The 18,374-nt window shown below is 35.1% G+C and overlaps 1 long non-coding RNA gene across 5 annotated transcripts; it reads left to right on the top strand.

The window, feature by feature from the left end:
* The first annotated feature begins 4,140 nt into the window (after window positions 1-4,140).
* Window positions 4,141-18,267, top strand: LOC127010935 (uncharacterized). 5 transcript variants are annotated; one of them, XR_007763862.1, is made up of 5 exons: window positions 4,141-4,157; window positions 17,400-17,515; window positions 17,578-17,737; window positions 17,791-17,859; window positions 17,920-18,267. It is a non-coding gene; the product is annotated as an uncharacterized LOC127010935 (long non-coding RNA). The 5 variants fall into 5 exon arrangements; XR_007763865.1 differs by lacking the exon at window positions 4,141-4,157 and adding an exon at window positions 9,085-9,102; XR_007763864.1 differs by lacking the exon at window positions 4,141-4,157 and adding an exon at window positions 12,462-12,607.
* Window positions 18,268-18,374: the final 107 nt, after the last annotated feature.

Here is an 18,374-nt window from a genome sequence, read left to right as displayed (position 1 = left end):
GAAATTAAAGTTTATTAATTTAAATTAAGATTAAATATTTATTTAGGAATTTATAAAGAAAATGCTTTTCTTAAAGGTAAAACAGCCTGTTATAAATAAAACGTTAACTACATAGTACTGATTAGTTAGGGCTTTTGCATTTTCTATTGTTGATATAATTAAAAATAAATGTATTCATATAAATATTTATACATTAAGGATACTATCTATAAGATTATAGTTTAAATCTTTCAATGCAACACGTTCAATGAATTGTTAGGAAGCCATACATTACTATTATAATAGAGAACATGTAAATATATTTTTATATCTATATGGATATATTTCCATAATAATAAAATTACAAAAAACTTACAATATTTCCGAATTATAATTATCTTTTACTTAGTATACATTAACAAAGAAACAACATGTATGCGTATTCTTAAATGTAATTAAATTTAAAAGCTAGCCAGGCGAAAATAAATACAAAATACTAAATTAAAAAATACCTTTCATTTTTGCTGAATCTACTTAGATCTTGGAATGATTAGGAATTATGATTTCCTAATGTTGTTCTTCCTTATCGGTGTTTGGATTTTTAAACTTACAAACTTATATTTTTCAGGAAAATGTTTTAGAGGAAGATGTGACCATTTGAACGAGGGGCGGTCCTTGGTCCTCTAACGTCCAAAATTTAAATCGTTCTCGTAATGTGTTTTTAATCGGTGTACAATCTACGAGTTTTTTTTTTAGTGATTAGATTAGTGATGATAATAATTAATAATTTGAAGGCTTAAATCATGTTTTTGTTTGTTTTTGACTTCAACATTTTGAACACCAAAAATTGGGGGGAAAAAAACTTGACGTAGTTTATCTTTGGAAACTTTATAACAACGAACTATTTTTTTTTTTATTGATGAGTCAATAACAGGTTATGTTGTATACCAAAAATCTTGGCTTCCAACGGCTTTTTTATTTATTTTTTCGATGAAAATTTTATAAAACATAGCTTACATGTTTTAATGTTGTTGGCGTATCGTGTGAAAAAATTCTTTAAAATAGGCAAGAGTGTATATAAGTTGGAACGAGCCTCATCTTATCGTATAGCTCACATAGGAAAAATAAAACAAGGAAGAACGCTATAGTCGAGTGCATCGACTTTGAGGTTTCCGTTACTCAGCTTAAGAGAGCGAAAGGGAAATAAAGATATATAAGCAACAAACACCTACCCGCTATTTAAGTATATGGTACGTATTACACAGTTAGTGGGCGCAAGATAAGTACATTTCAGTTAAATTTTTTTTCTATCATAAAAACTGTAACACGCTGAAATAAACTTGCTCTTATACTTTCCGAGATATCAGCGTTCATACGACGAATCTAGTATCAAACAACAACACCACTGAACGAGGTACAAATCTAGTGATGATCGCACCTACAGCAATCAAAAGTTGTGATATCAACATTTGTGATGAAAATGTATTGTACGACCTGCTAAATAAATACATTTTCTCAATTTTTACATTCGACACTATTTATAAAAATTGTACAGATAAACACAAGCAAAATAAGACAAAAAAGGAAGTTACCTTCGGCAAGCCGAAGTTTGTATACCCTTGCAGTTATAAGAAATAATTAACTTTAGTAACACCATGTGATATTTTTAAGGATTGTTGCTGACTTCAGTGATATAAAAAAAATTATTTCATTCCTTTTTTTAGACCATTTTTTTACATCTATATGTTGTTAAAATTCTTAAAAATATAAAAAATTATATTCCCAATATTATAAGATAATATGTCAAAAAGCCCCAAAGCTATAATTTGTTTCATATTATTTTCCCACCAATTTTCCGATCTTTCCTACGACAGCTATATGATATAGTCGTCCGATTTTAATAAAATTGAATTCGAAATTGGAAGGTTATATGTTAAAAAACACCAAAGATATCATTTTTTCATATTTTCCAACTAATTTTCCGATCGTTACAATGGCAGCTATTTAATATAGTCGTCCGATTTTCATAAAATTTAATTCAAAATTCAAAACCAATGAAAAAATGTTATTTCCAAGCGTAGGAGGTTATATGTTAAAAAACACGGAAGATATAATTTTTTTAAAAAATTTTTTCCCCGACAGTTTCTATGGATATAGTTTTCTGATATGGCTGGTTCCCACTTATATACTACCTGCAATAGAAAGAAGACTTAAGAATGTTTCAGCCCGATAGCTGAAAAACTGAGAGACTAGTTTGCGTAGAAACGGACGGACAGACGGACATGGCTAGGTTGAATGTGAAAAAATGTGATTATTTAGTAGATCAATTTGAACATAAGAACAAAATTTAAAAAAAATCGAAAAAAATACTTTTGGTCATAATTATAAAACGATATTACATCTGTGGAAATAAGATGTTAGGAAATCGAACGAAGTATTTTAAAATACCTTTCTAACGGAATATAGCAAAGGCTATAACTTTTGGTCATAATCTTTAAACGATGGTATTAGGACAAATCAGTTTTTCCAAAAGTGGCATAACTAATGTTTCTTATATTGAACTTTTTAAAATCGTCTATATTTTTCAGGACTCTAAAATAACGTTTTGGGACAAACTGACAAACAAATAAAATTTTAAGTTTGAGAAGTCCACCAAAATCTTGTCGTGCGTATAACTTTTGAACAAAGCATCCGATTTTGACAGTTAAGGTGTCATTTGACGCTTATTTTAGGTGATAATACAACAAGGGAAATAGTGGGAGGTATTTATCCCCAGCGGCCTCAATAGATTGAATGTTTAAAATTTTTACTTTTACACTTTCACCACTCTTTCTCCCAAAACAATTGATTTTCTTAAAGTCTTGGTATGCAATTCCTTTAGTTTTTGCAATACCTTTAGGTTGATGTATCACTCGGACGATTATTGTAGATTTTCAATTCTTCGTGTTATATATATACACGCACATCCTCATGGTGTGCTTCGTCATTACGTTAACGACCGTCCTCAGTAATCACTCATCGGATCGTAGCAGATTTTTAATTCTGCGACTATATTTAGTAGTTATGTTTGCACATTCTGTGCGCTTTGCCACTAAGTCTACTGCCGTCCACAGTGATTTCAATTTTATTTTAATAAATTGATACCTTTTGCCCTGTTATAAAAACTGTTAGAAGGCCTTATGTCAGATCAAATATACATGCATTTATTTTATCTAAAAATTAAAGCGTTACTTAAAAAAAAAACATTGCATCTGGGTGTTATCTCTGTTTTTTTTTAGATAAGACTCTAATACGAAAATCAGCCTTGTTAAATCAATCAGGCAGATTATATACAGAGGCTATAATAATTTCAGTCAGAAGTTTGCAACGCAGGGAAGGAGACGTTTCCGACCCCATAAAGTATATATATTCTTGATCAGCGTCACTAGACAAGTCAATCTACCCATGTCCGTCTGTCCGTCCGATTCTACGCAAACTAGTCTCTCAGTTCTAAAGCTATCGGGCTAAAACTTTCCCAAAAGTCTTCTTTCTATTGCAGGTCGTATATAAGTCGGTACCAGCCGGATCGGACAACTATATGTTACAGCTCCCATAGGAACTATCGGGGAAAAATGAAATAAAAATATATATTTTTGGTGTTTTAAAAATTTTTTTTTTATTTCGAATTAAGTTTTATCGAAATCGGACGACTATATCATATAGCTGCCATAGGAACGATCGGAAAATTAGTGGGAAAATAATATGAAACTAATTATAGCTTTGGTGCTTTTTCACATACGAGGTCTGTTCAAAAAGTAAGGTGACTTTTCAAATTTCGCGGGCAACATATTTTCGATTATCGATTTTTTTGTTTTGTTATGTTGGTACACTCTTCCCTAACATCCAAGTTTCAATTGAATCCCCTTTTTTGTTTAGTTGTGAGAGGCGTAAAGGTAACAAGTTGTTTTGCGTGCTCAGCGATTTTTTGAAACGTTTTGGGAGTCGTGTGTCAGCCAAGTTTGTTCCAAAATTGCTGAATTTTGACCAAAAGAACCGTCGCATGAGCATCGCTCAAGAGCTGTTGGATGACGTCAACGACGACCCAGATTTACTCAAAAGGGTTATAACTGGTGACGAATCATGGGTATATGGTTATGATATCAAAACCAAAGCCCAATCGTCACAATGGAAGAGCCCAGGTGAGCCAAGACCGAAAAAAGCAGGCCAAGTTCGATTAAATGTCAAAGTTTTGATCACTGTATTCTTCGATTACCATGGCGTGGTGCATTTGGAGTTCTTACCATATGGTCGTACGGTTAATAAACAGTATTATCTGAAAGTTATGCGCCGTTTGCAAGAAGCAATACGAAAGAAACGTCCAGAATTATGGAAAAACAATTCATGGCTTTTGCATCACGATAATGCCCCTGCTCACTCATCTTTGCTTGTGAGAGATTTTTTGGCCGAAAACAACACCACAATAATGCCTCAGCCAGCATATTCACCGGATTTGGCCCCATGTGACTTTTTCTTGTTCCCAAAACTAAAGAGATAAAGACTGCATCGCTGGAAGAGCTCAAGGCTATACCGAAAAGTGCTTATGGGAAGTGCTTTGAGGATTGGAAAATTGTATTGTATTAAAAATTGTATTGTATTTGAGGGGGATTACTTTGAAGGGGAGAAATTCGAATTACATTTTATCAATATCGTATGACTATATATCTGTCATAGAAACGATCGGCGAAATGAATATTTATGTAGATCACAATCCAGCAAGTTCAGATTGTACCTGAAATAAATTAATTTGTTGGAGATTATAAACAACATATTAATAGAGTGATATTACCTTGTCAGGCTAATACAAATGTGTATGTGGCAACAAGAAAGTTAAATCCGTATCTCTTTCACGCATCGTTGTTTTATCATCAATATGATATGATTCTTATAAATGACATAACTGAATTTTTGTTATGATATAGGGTCTCCCCTAAGTTTTTTTTACAAATTGCAATCGCCTGGTTATTAACCAAGTGAAGAGAGTTATATCGATGCTCGCCCATTCCATTATGATTATCCCTTTTAACCTTTAAGGACTAGTACTGGAGACTGTAAAATAGAATTATGGAATTTCGATGTCTGTAAATTGTTTTGGCGACACCAACACTTACATTACAATCAGTCTTAGTTGTTATTAAAAGGTTCTCTTTCTATTATTTCGCTTCAATGGGCTATTTTGTTAATTTTGCTGCTTATTCAAATAAAAGCTTTAAGAGTTAACACGATCTATTTATACCCGTTGCTTGTAGAGTAAAAGTAACTTTTTCTACCCCATAAAATATTTGTATTTTTGATCAGGATCACTAGCCGAGTCGTTCTACCCATGTCCGCCTGTACGGCTGTTTATACTCAGACCTTCAAATGAGATATTTTTCGATGTGAGTACTAGGCTTTATAGTGTGGCCTTTAAATAGATTATTCATTAGATAAATAATATACATTTTGGTGAAACAGGGGGCTAGTCTTGCCAAGAATGACAAACTGGAGTTAAGTCGTTCCCTTAAAAAATAGGCAAATCAATATTTTTTTCGAGATAATATAAAATGCGTAACATTTCCCATTAATTAAGGAGCTCTTAATTAGGTGTGACACAATATTCACTTGAGCGCTAAACGATTAACGATGGTAAAAATTGAGAAATTAATGGATAATAAAAAATGGAGCAATATCGGTCTGTGATTCGATTCTTGCTTTCCGAAGGGCAATCGCGCAGCGAAATCATAGAGCGTTTGGACGCTGTGTATGGTGAATCTTCTTCTTCGATGGCGACCGTCAAAAATTGGTTTAACTAGTTTCAATGTGGTCGCACGTCGGTTTTTGATGAGCCACGCCCAGGTGCCCCGAAAGCGGCTACCACGTAGGATAAGGTGACAAAAATCCACCATTTCGTATTGGCAGACCGCCAATTGAAGATAGGCGAGATAGCTGTGACAGTAGGCATATCAAAAGACCGCGTGGGTCATATCCTGCATGAAAATTTGGGCATGAAAAAGCTGTGGGTACGATGGGTGCCGCGTTTGCTCATACCTCGAGAAAACGTATTTTTCAGACGGGTTAAAGAAGTTGGAGCATCGCTGGGTCAAGTCTATCGTCACTTTTCCAAAATTTTCGTTCTTCTTTTGGAGGATAAGTTCTTATCGGACCACCCTCTTACCTTCTATACTAACGCGACGTCTTCTCTGTTCACGTGGACAGCGGCACAGAGTTTCAGGCACAATAAAAAAACACAAATAAAAAAATTAATCAGTTGCATGTTCTATCCAATAACACGATATTTGACGAGCTTCTATAGGGAGAAGGAAAAAAGGGCGACGGGACAGCTGGGAGAGCCATTAACAATTGCCAAGATGCTTGGCGCTTTTCTGCAGCAATGGCAGCTCCCACCCCCTTGAGCCGAAAATTGTCATATCAGTATTCGGAACTGGATTGCATTAGGCAAATTAAACTCAGCTGCGAGACAGTAAGACTAAACCAAATGCATTGCGATAAGGTCTGAACATTCTTTATTTTATTCGGTGTATTTTAATGCAAAATATAATTAATCCGAGACATCTACAAAAATGTTTCTGTTTAATTACGACTTAATTTATTGTTGGATTGTGCAAAATGATTTCAGCAGGAGTTTCAGCAACTCCTTTTCTTCAGAATTTGGCAGCCGTTCCCAAAACTTTGAAGCAATATAAATAGTGCGAATCTGCTGAAGCACAAAGAAATAAAAATTAAAGAAATGTCCCAAGAAATCTTTCTATTTATTTTTATAAGTATGCCTCGCCATCTTCTCCGTCTGCAATGCAATTCCGAGGAATGGCTGGTAATGGCTCATCGAGCTGTTCCTTAGAGGATGGTCTTATTTTCCTCTCCTTCAGAAGTCATACGTGGTGATGGAATCCAGTGTTCCCACAATAGAGACCACAGCTAAGATCGTATTACTGGTGGGATCAGCTAAAAAAATATGCCAGTACAACGTAACCAAAACTATTTTTACCACAACTTACATTATCTTCGTGTCCATTTGGGAAGCGAAGTCTCACTAGTCGTGTTTCTTTAACAGGCTTTTTATTGGATTAGCCCTTTTGTGGTATTGCTTCCGTTTGGTCAAGCTCCACAATAAAGGGTATCATTAAGGTCCTTTTAAGTCTGCACTGACCTCTTGAAGGCTTATGTTTTTAATTTTGGATTTTACGCTGCTTGTGTACAAACACAGATAAAAATCAAATTTCTTATTTCTCAAGCCGCGGCCAACGGCGCTCATTAGCATTTACTTGCTAAATCTGTTTTTTTATATTTCCCTAGCTTACCTGAATATCGCGCTAAAAAACAGACTCGACGTTAGTTGCGTGTTTGCCTCTTCCGCACTTTTTGATGATCTGAACACAAAGCCTAAACAATAATTATGCTGTTTTATAATTACAAATATATTGCAATTCGTGATTATGTTAACTACTGTTTTTTTTTATTGTTTTGAATTTTTTTCATTAAATGTATACGCAACCATTGCGCATAGGAGAAATTTAACGAAGAAATTAGGACATTGTTTTAAGTTAGGCTTAGTATTCAACCCACCAAAAAGTCGTCTAAAACCAAAAAATTAATTTCAAAAAAATCACACAATTTTTAGTTGCAAAATTTTGGTTGTTGTTTTTAAACGGTAGTCTTCATCTAAAAAAAAAAGAATACTAAAATACCGATCAAGAAATAAATAATTTAATATGCTTCTTGAGCAATCGAGCATTTTGGAATACAGTTGGCTCCTACTTCTTGTACAATTTTTGGAAATGGACCATACTCCATATGAAAGTTCAATGTTTAAACTATATAAATTTTTTTTTTGCAAATCCTACATCTGTCCATTCTTACAAATCGTCCGTTCTTAACACTTTCGGCTAAATACGAATTAACCCAACAAAATCGCTTCTTATTCTCTTCGTCCTTGATAACTAATGCTGAAACTACAGTATCTACATACAGGGTGACCCATCTATCGTTTGCTTTATGAACTATCGATAATTTTGACTTTGACTTTTCTAATGTCATTGTCAATGTGTCAGATATTTAGTTGAAGGTTTGCGGTTTACGAAATGGTTTGCAAAAGAAAATTGGGAAATATTAAAAACTTTCTTCCAAGAGTCTTTAACCGACTTTCAAGAAAACTGCGGATCAAAATTCAGAAAAATTAAGCGTCTTCCAGGCAGTTAGGGGATAGTTTTGTTAAGCGTGTGCGTAAGACTGGATCGTTGTTGGATAAAAAAACACGTTTCGGTCGGTCGAAAATATGGCTGCGCTGACCAAAAGTGTCAATGACAATCCGTAGATGTCAACTCGGCACCGTGCTCAAGGTTTAAACATTTCGCGCACTTCCCTGCAACGGATTTTAACCAGAGACCTCTGTCTAAGGCCATATAAGATTCAGTACGTTGAGCAGCTTAAGCCGCATGAACATCAATGCGTTTTCAGTTTGCGGAATGGGCTCAGTAGCGCTTGGTCAAAAATAAGCGAAAAATCGTTAATAAGCAAAACTGTTGCATTTGGGGTTGTGATCGGGTGGCATCATTGGGGCGTTTTTCTTTGAAAACGAGGAAGGAGCCGCCGTGACATTCCTTATAACAGCATTCGCTTCTATTCTTTTTATACCCTAGCAGAGAATATTATGATTTCAGTCTGAAGTTCACAACGCAGTAAAGAAACCGTTTCCGTAGTTTCCGAGTAGCCCTGTCCGTCTGACCGTCCGCTTCTACGCACACTAGCAGGCTACTAGGCTGAAATCGGATGGGGCAACTATATCTTGCAGCTCCCATAGAAGTAATCGGACAATAAATTAAAATCTTTGGTGCTAACATTTTTATATTAGATAAATCGGACGACTATTTTTTTTCTGACAGTATTGGAAATACATATATTTTTGTTGTTTCTTAGAAATTTCGTTTTAAATTTCATAAAAATCGGACGAGTTTAACATATAGTATTAGGACGACTCTAAATGAATTATTATAACAAAAAAATCACTGTGGACGGCAGACGAAGCATACACAAAGAAATGAAAATTTACAGTAATCGATCTATTGTTTCGAGTAATACATCAATCGAAAGGTATTTAAAAAATTAGTTGGTGTGGGAGAAAAAGAGGTAAAAGTGAAAAGTTAAAATTTTGAAAATGGAATCTTTTGGGGACGGTGGGGGTAATGACTCCCCGCTATCAGCCTAGTTGTATTCTCCGTTCAAAAGAAACAGGCAAAACAAGATTTTAGGGGTCCTCTCAAAATGAAATTTTTATTATGTCAGGTTGTCCCAAAATGTTTTTTTTAGAGTCCTGAAAATTCCATACGGTGTTCTCAAAATAAGAAACCATAGTTCTACCACTTTTGGAAAAATAGCTAGTTTGGCCAATGTTTCTTTTTTAGGATTAAGGTGTATAGCCCTTGAGATTCCACAACTTTTGGAATGCGACACGTTCTTGTAAAAATATCCGTGTCAAAGTTATTAATCAACAAAAATGGCCACATCTACCAGTTCAGAGCATCTAACACTGCCTGAGCATTCACCTTTTTTTGCGTATCCAAACTCAATTTGAGGGTCCTGGAAATTTAAAATGATGTTAAAGAGCTTAATAGAAAAAACTTTGATTCTACCACTTGTGAAAAACTAGCTAGTTTCGCGAGAAAGCAGATAGATAAAGCTAAATTTTGTAAACCCGTAACTTGTGAACTACTAAAGCTATAGGCCTAAGCTACATATATGTCGTTGTTTTTTACATTCGGCACGCTGTTATTCAATATGCTTGTGTTAAACTGTAAAATTTTCATAAAATTTATTTATTTAGTATATATAATAGACTTCGTCACAAATATTGATATTAAAACTTTTGTTTGCTGTAGGTGCCGTCACAAGATTTTACCCCCTTGAGCCGAAAATTGTCATATCAGTATTTGGAACTGGATTGCATTAGGCAAATTAAACTCAGCTGCGAGACAGTAAGACTAAACCAAATGCATTGCGATGAGGTCTGAACATTCTTTATTTTATTCGGTGTATTTTAATGCAAAATATAATTAATCCGAGACATCTACAAAAATGTTTCTGTTTAATTACGACTTAATTTATTGTTGGATTGTGCAAAATGATTTCAGCAGGAGTTTCAGCAACTCCTTTTCTTCAGAATTTGGCAGCCGTTCCCAAAACTTTGAAGCAATATAAATAGTGCGAATCTGGTGAAGCACAAAGAAATAAAAATTAAAGAAATGTCCCAAGAAATCTTTCTATTTATTTTTATAAGTATGCCTCGCCATCTTCTCCGTCTGCAATGCAATTCCGAGGAATGGCTGGTAATGGCTCATCGAGCTGTTCCTTAGAGGATGGTCTTATTTTCCTCTCCTTCAGAAGTCATACGTGGTGATGGAATCCAGTGTTCCCACAATAGAGACCACAGCTGAGATCGTATTACTGGTGGGATCAGCTAAAAAAATATGCCAGTACAACGTAACCAAAACTATTTTTACCACAACTTACATTATCTTCGTGTCCATTTGGGAAGCGAAGTCTCACTAGTCGTGTTTCTTTAACAGGCTTTTTATTGGATTAGCCCTTTTGTGGTATTGCTTCCGTTTGGTCAAGCTCCACAATAAAGGGTAACATTAAGGTCCTTTTAAGTCTGCAGTGACCTCTTGAAGGCTTCTGTTTTTAATTTTGGATTTTACGCTGCTTGTGTACAAACACAGATAAAAATCAAATTTCTTATTTCTCAAGCCGCGGCCAACGGCGCTCATTAGCATTTACTTGCTAAATCTGTTTTTTTATATTTCCCTAGCTTACCTGAATATCGCGCTAAAAAACAGACTCGACGTTAGTTGCGTGTTTGCCTCTTCCGCACTTTTTGATGATCTGAACACAAAGCCTAAACAATAATTATGCTGTTTTATAATTACAAATATATTGCAATTTGTGATTATGTTAACTACTGTTTTTTTTATTGTTTTGAATTTTTTTCATTAAATGTATACGCAACCATTGCGCATAGGAGAAATTTAACGAAGAAATTAGGACATTGTTTTAAGTTAGGCTTAGTATTCAACCCACCAAAAAGTCGTCTAAAACCAAAAAATTAATTTCAAAAAAATCACACAATTTTTAGTTGCAAAATTTTGGTTGTTGTTTTTAAACGGTAGTCTTCATCTAAAAAAAAAGAATACTAAAATACCGATCAAGAAATAAATAATTTAATATGCTTCTTGAGCAATCGAGCATTTTGGAATACAGTTGGCTCCTACTTCTTGTACAATTTTTGGAAATGGACCATACTCCATATGAAAGTTCAATGTTTAAACTATATAAATTTTTTTTTGCAAATCCTACATCTGTCCATTCTTACAAATCGTCCGTTCTTAACACTTTCGGCTAAATACGAATTAACCCAACAAAATCGCTTCTTATTCTCTTCGTCCTTGATAACTAATGCTGAAACTACAGTATCTACATACAGGGTGACCCATCTATCGTTTGCTTTATGAACTATCGATAATTTTGACTTTGACTTTTCTAATGTCATTGTCAATGTGTCAGATATTTAGTTGAAGGTTTGCGGTTTACGAAATGGTTTGCAAAAGAAAATTGGGAAATATTAAAAACTTTCTTCCAAGAGTCTTTAACCGACTTTCAAGAAAACTGCGGATCAAAATTCAGAAAAATTAAGCGTCTTCCAGGCAGTTAGGGGATAGTTTTGTTAAGCGTGTGCGTAAGACTGGATCGTTGTTGGATAAAAAAACACGTTTCGGTCGGTCGAAAATATGGCTGCGCTGACCAAAAGTGTCAATGACAATCCGTAGATGTCAACTCGGCACCGTGCTCAAGGTTTAAACATTTCGCGCACTTCCCTGCAACGGATTTTAACCAGAGACCTCTGTCTAAGGCCATATAAGATTCAGTACGTTGAGCAGCTTAAGCCGCATGAACATCAATGCGTTTTCAGTTTGCGGAATGGGCTCAGTAGCGCTTGGTCAAAAATAAGCGAAAAATCGTTAATAAGCAAAACTGTTGCATTTGGGGTTGTGATCGGGTGGCATCATTGGGGCGTTTTTCTTTGAAAACGAGGAAGGAGCCGCCGTGACATTCCTTATAACAGCATTCGCTTCTATTCTTTTTATACCCTAGCAGAGAATATTATGATTTCAGTCTGAAGTTCACAACGCAGTAAAGAAACCGTTTCCGTAGTTTCCGAGTAGCCCTGTCCGTCTGACCGTCCGCTTCTACGCACACTAGCAGGCTACTAGGCTGAAATCGGATGGGGCAACTATATCTTGCAGCTCCCATAGAAGTAATCGGACAATAAATTAAAATCTTTGGTGCTAACATTTTTATATTAGATAAATCGGACGACTATTTTTTTTCTGACAGTATTGGAAATACATATATTTTTGTTGTTTCTTAGAAATTTCGTTTTAAATTTCATAAAAATCGGACGAGTTTAACATATAGTATTAGGACGACTCTAAATGAATTATTATAACAAAAAAATCACTGTGGACGGCAGACGAAGCATACACAAAGAAATGAAAATTTACAGTAATCGATCTATTGTTTCGAGTAATACATCAATCGAAAGGTATTTAAAAAATTAGTTGGTGTGGGAGAAAAAGAGGTAAAAGTGAAAAGTTAAAATTTTGAAAATGGAATCTTTTGGGGACGGTGGGGGTAATGACTCCCCGCTATCAGCCTAGTTGTATTCTCCGTTCAAAAGAAACAGGCAAAACAAGATTTTAGGGGTCCTCTCAAAATGAAATTTTTATTATGTCAGGTTGTCCCAAAATGTTTTTTTTAGAGTCCTGAAAATTCCATACGGTGTTCTCAAAATAAGAAACCATAGTTCTACCACTTTTGGAAAAATAGCTAGTTTGGCCAATGTTTCTTTTTTAGGATTAAGGTGTATAGCCCTTGAGATTCCACAACTTTTGGAATGCGACACGTTCTTGTAAAAATATCCGTGTCAAAGTTATTAATCAACAAAAATGGCCACATCTACCAGTTCAGAGCATCTAACACTGCCTGAGCATTCACCTTTTTTTGCGTATCCAAACTCAATTTGAGGGTCCTGGAAATTTAAAATGATGTTAAAGAGCTTAATAGAAAAAACTTTGATTCTACCACTTGTGAAAAACTAGCTAGTTTCGCGAGAAAGCAGATAGATAAAGCTAAATTTTGTAAACCCGTAACTTGTGAACTACTAAAGCTATAGGCCTAAGCTACATATATGTCGTTGTTTTTTACATTCGGCACGCTGTTATTCAATATGCTTGTGTTAAACTGTAAAATTTTCATAAAATTTATTTATTTAGTATATATAATAGACTTCGTCACAAATATTGATATTAAAACTTTTGTTTGCTGTAGGTGCCGTCACAAGATTTTACCCCCTTGAGCCGAAAATTGTCATATCAGTATTTGGAACTGGATTGCATTAGGCAAATTAAACTCAGCTGCGAGACAGTAAGACTAAACCAAATGCATTGCGATGAGGTCTGAACATTCTTTATTTTATTCGGTGTATTTTAATGCAAAATATAATTAATCCGAGACATCTACAAAAATGTTTCTGTTTAATTACGACTTAATTTATTGTTGGATTGTGCAAAATGATTTCAGCAGGAGTTTCAGCAACTCCTTTTCTTCAGAATTTGGCAGCCGTTCCCAAAACTTTGAAGCAATATAAATAGTGCGAATCTGGTGAAGCACAAAGAAATAAAAATTAAAGAAATGTCCCAAGAAATCTTTCTATTTATTTTTATAAGTATGCCTCGCCATCTTCTCCGTCTGCAATGCAATTCCGAGGAATGGCTGGTAATGGCTCATCGAGCTGTTCCTTAGAGGATGGTCTTATTTTCCTCTCCTTCAGAAGTCATACGTGGTGATGGAATCCAGTGTTCCCACAATAGAGACCACAGCTGAGATCGTATTACTGGTGGGATCAGCTAAAAAAATATGCCAGTACAACGTAACCAAAACTATTTTTACCACAACTTACATTATCTTCGTGTCCATTTGGGAAGCGAAGTCTCACTAGTCGTGTTTCTTTAACAGGCTTTTTATTGGATTAGCCCTTTTGTGGTATTGCTTCCGTTTGGTCAAGCTCCACAATAAAGGGTAACATTAAGGTCCTTTTAAGTCTGCAGTGACCTCTTGAAGGCTTCTGTTTTTAATTTTGGATTTTACGCTGCTTGTGTACAAACACAGATAAAAATCAAATTTCTTATTTCTCAAGCCGCGGCCAACGGCGCTCATTAGCATTTACTTGCTAAATCTGTTTTTTTATATTTCCCTAGCTTACCTGAATATCGCGCTAAAAAACAGACTCGACGTTAGTTGCGTGTTTGCCTCTTCCGCACTTTTTGATGATCTGAACACAAAGCCTAAACAATAATTATGCTGTTTTATAATTACAAATATATTGCAATTTGTGATTATGTTAACTACTGTTTTTTTTATTGTTTTGAATTTTTTTCATTAAATGTATACGCAACCATTGCGCATAGGAGAAATTTAACGAAGAAATTAGGACATTGTTTTAAGTTAGGCTTAGTATTCAACCCACCAAAAAGTCGTCTAAAACCAAAAAATTAATTTCAAAAAAATCACACAATTTTTAGTTGCAAAATTTTGGTTGTTGTTTTTAAACGGTAGTCTTCATCTAAAAAAAAAGAATACTAAAATACCGATCAAGAAATAAATAATTTAATATGCTTCTTGAGCAATCGAGCATTTTGGAATACAGTTGGCTCCTACTTCTTGTACAATTTTTGGAAATGGACCATACTCCATATGAAAGTTCAATGTTTAAACTATATAAATTTTTTTTTGCAAATCCTACATCTGTCCATTCTTACAAATCGTCCGTTCTTAACACTTTCGGCTAAATACGAATTAACCCAACAAAATCGCTTCTTATTCTCTTCGTCCTTGATAACTAATGCTGAAACTACAGTATCTACATACAGGGTGACCCATCTATCGTTTGCTTTATGAACTATCGATAATTTTGACTTTGACTTTTCTAATGTCATTGTCAATGTGTCAGATATTTAGTTGAAGGTTTGCGGTTTACGAAATGGTTTGCAAAAGAAAATTGGGAAATATTAAAAACTTTCTTCCAAGAGTCTTTAACCGACTTTCAAGAAAACTGCGGATCAAAATTCAGAAAAATTAAGCGTCTTCCAGGCAGTTAGGGGATAGTTTTGTTAAGCGTGTGCGTAAGACTGGATCGTTGTTGGATAAAAAAACATGTTTCGGTCGGTCGAAAATATGGCTGCGCTGACCAAAAGTGTCAATGACAATCCGTAGATGTCAACTCGGCACCGTGCTCAAGGTTTAAACATTTCGCGCACTTCCCTGCAACGGATTTTAACCAGAGACCTCTGTCTAAGGCCATATAAGATTCAGTACGTTGAGCAGCTTAAGCCGCATGAACATCAATGCGTTTTCAGTTTGCGGAATGGGCTCAGTAGCGCTTGGTCAAAAATAAGCGAAAAATCGTTAATAAGCAAAACTGTTGCATTTGGGGTTGTGATCGGGTGGCATCATTTGGGCGTTTTTCTTTGAAAACGAGGAAGGAGCCGCCGTGACATTCCTTATAACAGCATTCGCTTCTATTCTTTTTATACCCTAGCAGAGAATATTATGATTTCAGTCTGAAGTTCACAACGCAGTAAAGAAACCGTTTCCGTAGTTTCCGAGTAGCCCTGTCCGTCTGACCGTCCGCTTCTACGCACACTAGCAGGCTACTAGGCTGAAATCGGATGGGGCAACTATATCTTGCAGCTCCCATAGAAGTAATCGGACAATAAATTAAAATCTTTGGTGCTAACATTTTTATATTAGATAAATCGGACGACTATTTTTTTTCTGACAGTATTGGAAATACATATATTTTTGTTGTTTCTTAGAAATTTCGTTTTAAATTTCATAAAAATCGGACGAGTTTAACATATAGTATTAGGACGACTCTAAATGAATTATTATAACAAAAAAATCACTGTGGACGGCAGACGAAGCATACACAAAGAAATGAAAATTTACAGTAATCGATCTATTGTTTCGAGTAATACATCAATCGAAAGGTATTTAAAAAATTAGTTGGTGTGGGAGAAAAAGAGGTAAAAGTGAAAAGTTAAAATTTTGAAAATGGAATCTTTTGGGGACGGTGGGGGTAATGACTCCCCGCTATCAGCCTAGTTGTATTCTCCGTTCAAAAGAAACAGGCAAAACAAGATTTTAGGGGTCCTCTCAAAATGAAATTTTTATTATGTCAGGTTGTCCCAAAATGTTTTTTTTAGAGTCCTGAAAATTCCATACGGTGTTCTCAAAATAAGAAACCATAGTTCTACCACTTTTGGAAAAATAGCTAGTTTGGCCAATGTTTCTTTTTTAGGATTAAAGTGTATAGCCCTTGAGATTCCACAACTTTTGGAATGCGACACGTTCTTGTAAAAATATCCGTGTCAAAGTTATTAATCAACAAAAATGGCCACATCTACCAGTTCAGAGCATCTAACACTGCCTGAGCATTCACCTTTTTTTGCGTATCCAAACTCAATTTGAGGGTCCTGGAAATTTAAAATGATGTTAAAGAGCTTAATAGAAAAAACTTTGATTCTACCACTTGTGAAAAACTAGCTAGTTTCGCGAGAAAGCAGATAGATAAAGCTAAATTTTGTAAACCCGTAACTTGTGAACTACTAAAGCTATAGGCCTAAGCTACATATATGTCGTTGTTTTTGTACATTCGGCACGCTGTTATTCAATATGCTTGTGTTAAACTGTAAAATTTTCATAAAATTTATTTATTTAGTATATATAATAGACTTCGTCACAAATATTGATATTAAAACTTTTGTTTGCTGTAGGTGCCGTCACAAGATTTTACCTCATTCAGAGGCGTTTGTGTTCGATTTATCATTGATGCTAGCAAAAATCCTTAAAAATTAAACATTGTATTACTAGCATTGATTATTTTTTATAATGGCAAGGGTATACAAGTTTTGGGTTGACGAAGTTAACTTTCTTTCTTATTTGAAATGTAGTATCCTTAATATTTGTTCATCACAATTTGTTTATTGTATTCAAGGCAGTGTGACCCTAAATTTAAACGCCTATATTACCACATTAATGAACACTGAAACCTCAAGAAATAATGGTTTGAAAATAGTATTTTGTTTGGGTTAGTTTTTGTTCAGTTCAGGTCCTATATATCAAGTCGCTTCTAATAAAAATAATAAATTATTTTTTATTAAAGCCTCAGAAATCTTTGAAAATTTGATATTTTAAGTATTAAGTGACTGTTTGCCTCTGTTAAAATTGTTAAATCTGTTACGAACTGCTTATTTTTCGGTGGCAATGACGCTCAGTCTTCCCCAGGGCAGAGTACCCCTAATTCCGCAGCTCGCGACATAAAATATCATAGCTCCGCTGTCTCACATCACTGAAACTATCGGACATCGTTAAGAACAAAACGAAAACAAAGGTAAATAGATAAAAAACATTCACAGAAAAATTGGTTTTATTTGGTAGCTATCGATGTTTTAGCCAAGGGCTCCCTCCCAACCATGGGTACCCTTTTGAGGCTGCTGGGCACCACCCAAATTCGGCCGGACGGCGACCCTCCTCGCGTCTACGGCGGTTCCATCCCCCCCACTGGCACAATTTACTCACACATTGTGTGTTTTGCAAACATTTAATGAATATTGTAAGTACAATAATTTATATTCATGTTCCTCCTAACTGATCTACCCTTCTCAGCCTTCGAGACCAAGACTTGGCAACCGTCTAATCCTGAGGAGCTCCCGGTGAAAAGGGACAGGCCAAAAAGTACGTAACTGCGCTGTATTCTAACCATTTAACTAAAACTCGCGACTTTTCTTCTTCTAGGCAAACGACGAGGAAAAATACGGCTCTCGGGTCTAAACTAACAACTATTGCCCTATCGACCCAACCTATCGATACAGTCACTCCTATCATCGACTCCAATTGCAACGAATCCTGAGATTTGCTTAATTTTGCCCTCCAAACGAAACAAACAAGCCATATTTTAATAAAAACACGATGAAACAAATTTCATGTTATTTATAGCATACTTATAAAAAGAAAATAAGTTTTGCGATCTTGGAGTCCAACTCTACCAGGGGGGCATCTTCAAAATATTATTTCTTAAGCTGTTATAATTTATGTTATTGGATATTTACTAGTAGTAAATAGGGGTTAACCTACCAAAATGTTTATGATTCACATCCTCTCCGTCACTTTCTCTGAACCATCATGTAGATATCATTGGTAAAAATTAAGTATCGATGTTGAGTATTTCTTTTAAGCATCGATACATCTGT

The sequence above is a fragment of the Drosophila biarmipes genome, chromosome 4 (assembly GCF_025231255.1).
Source record: "Drosophila biarmipes strain raj3 chromosome 4, RU_DBia_V1.1, whole genome shotgun sequence".
Taxonomy (NCBI): domain Eukaryota; kingdom Metazoa; phylum Arthropoda; class Insecta; order Diptera; family Drosophilidae; genus Drosophila; species Drosophila biarmipes.
The sequence above is the reverse complement of the archived record's forward strand: the minus strand, read 5'-3'. Positions and strand labels throughout refer to the sequence as shown.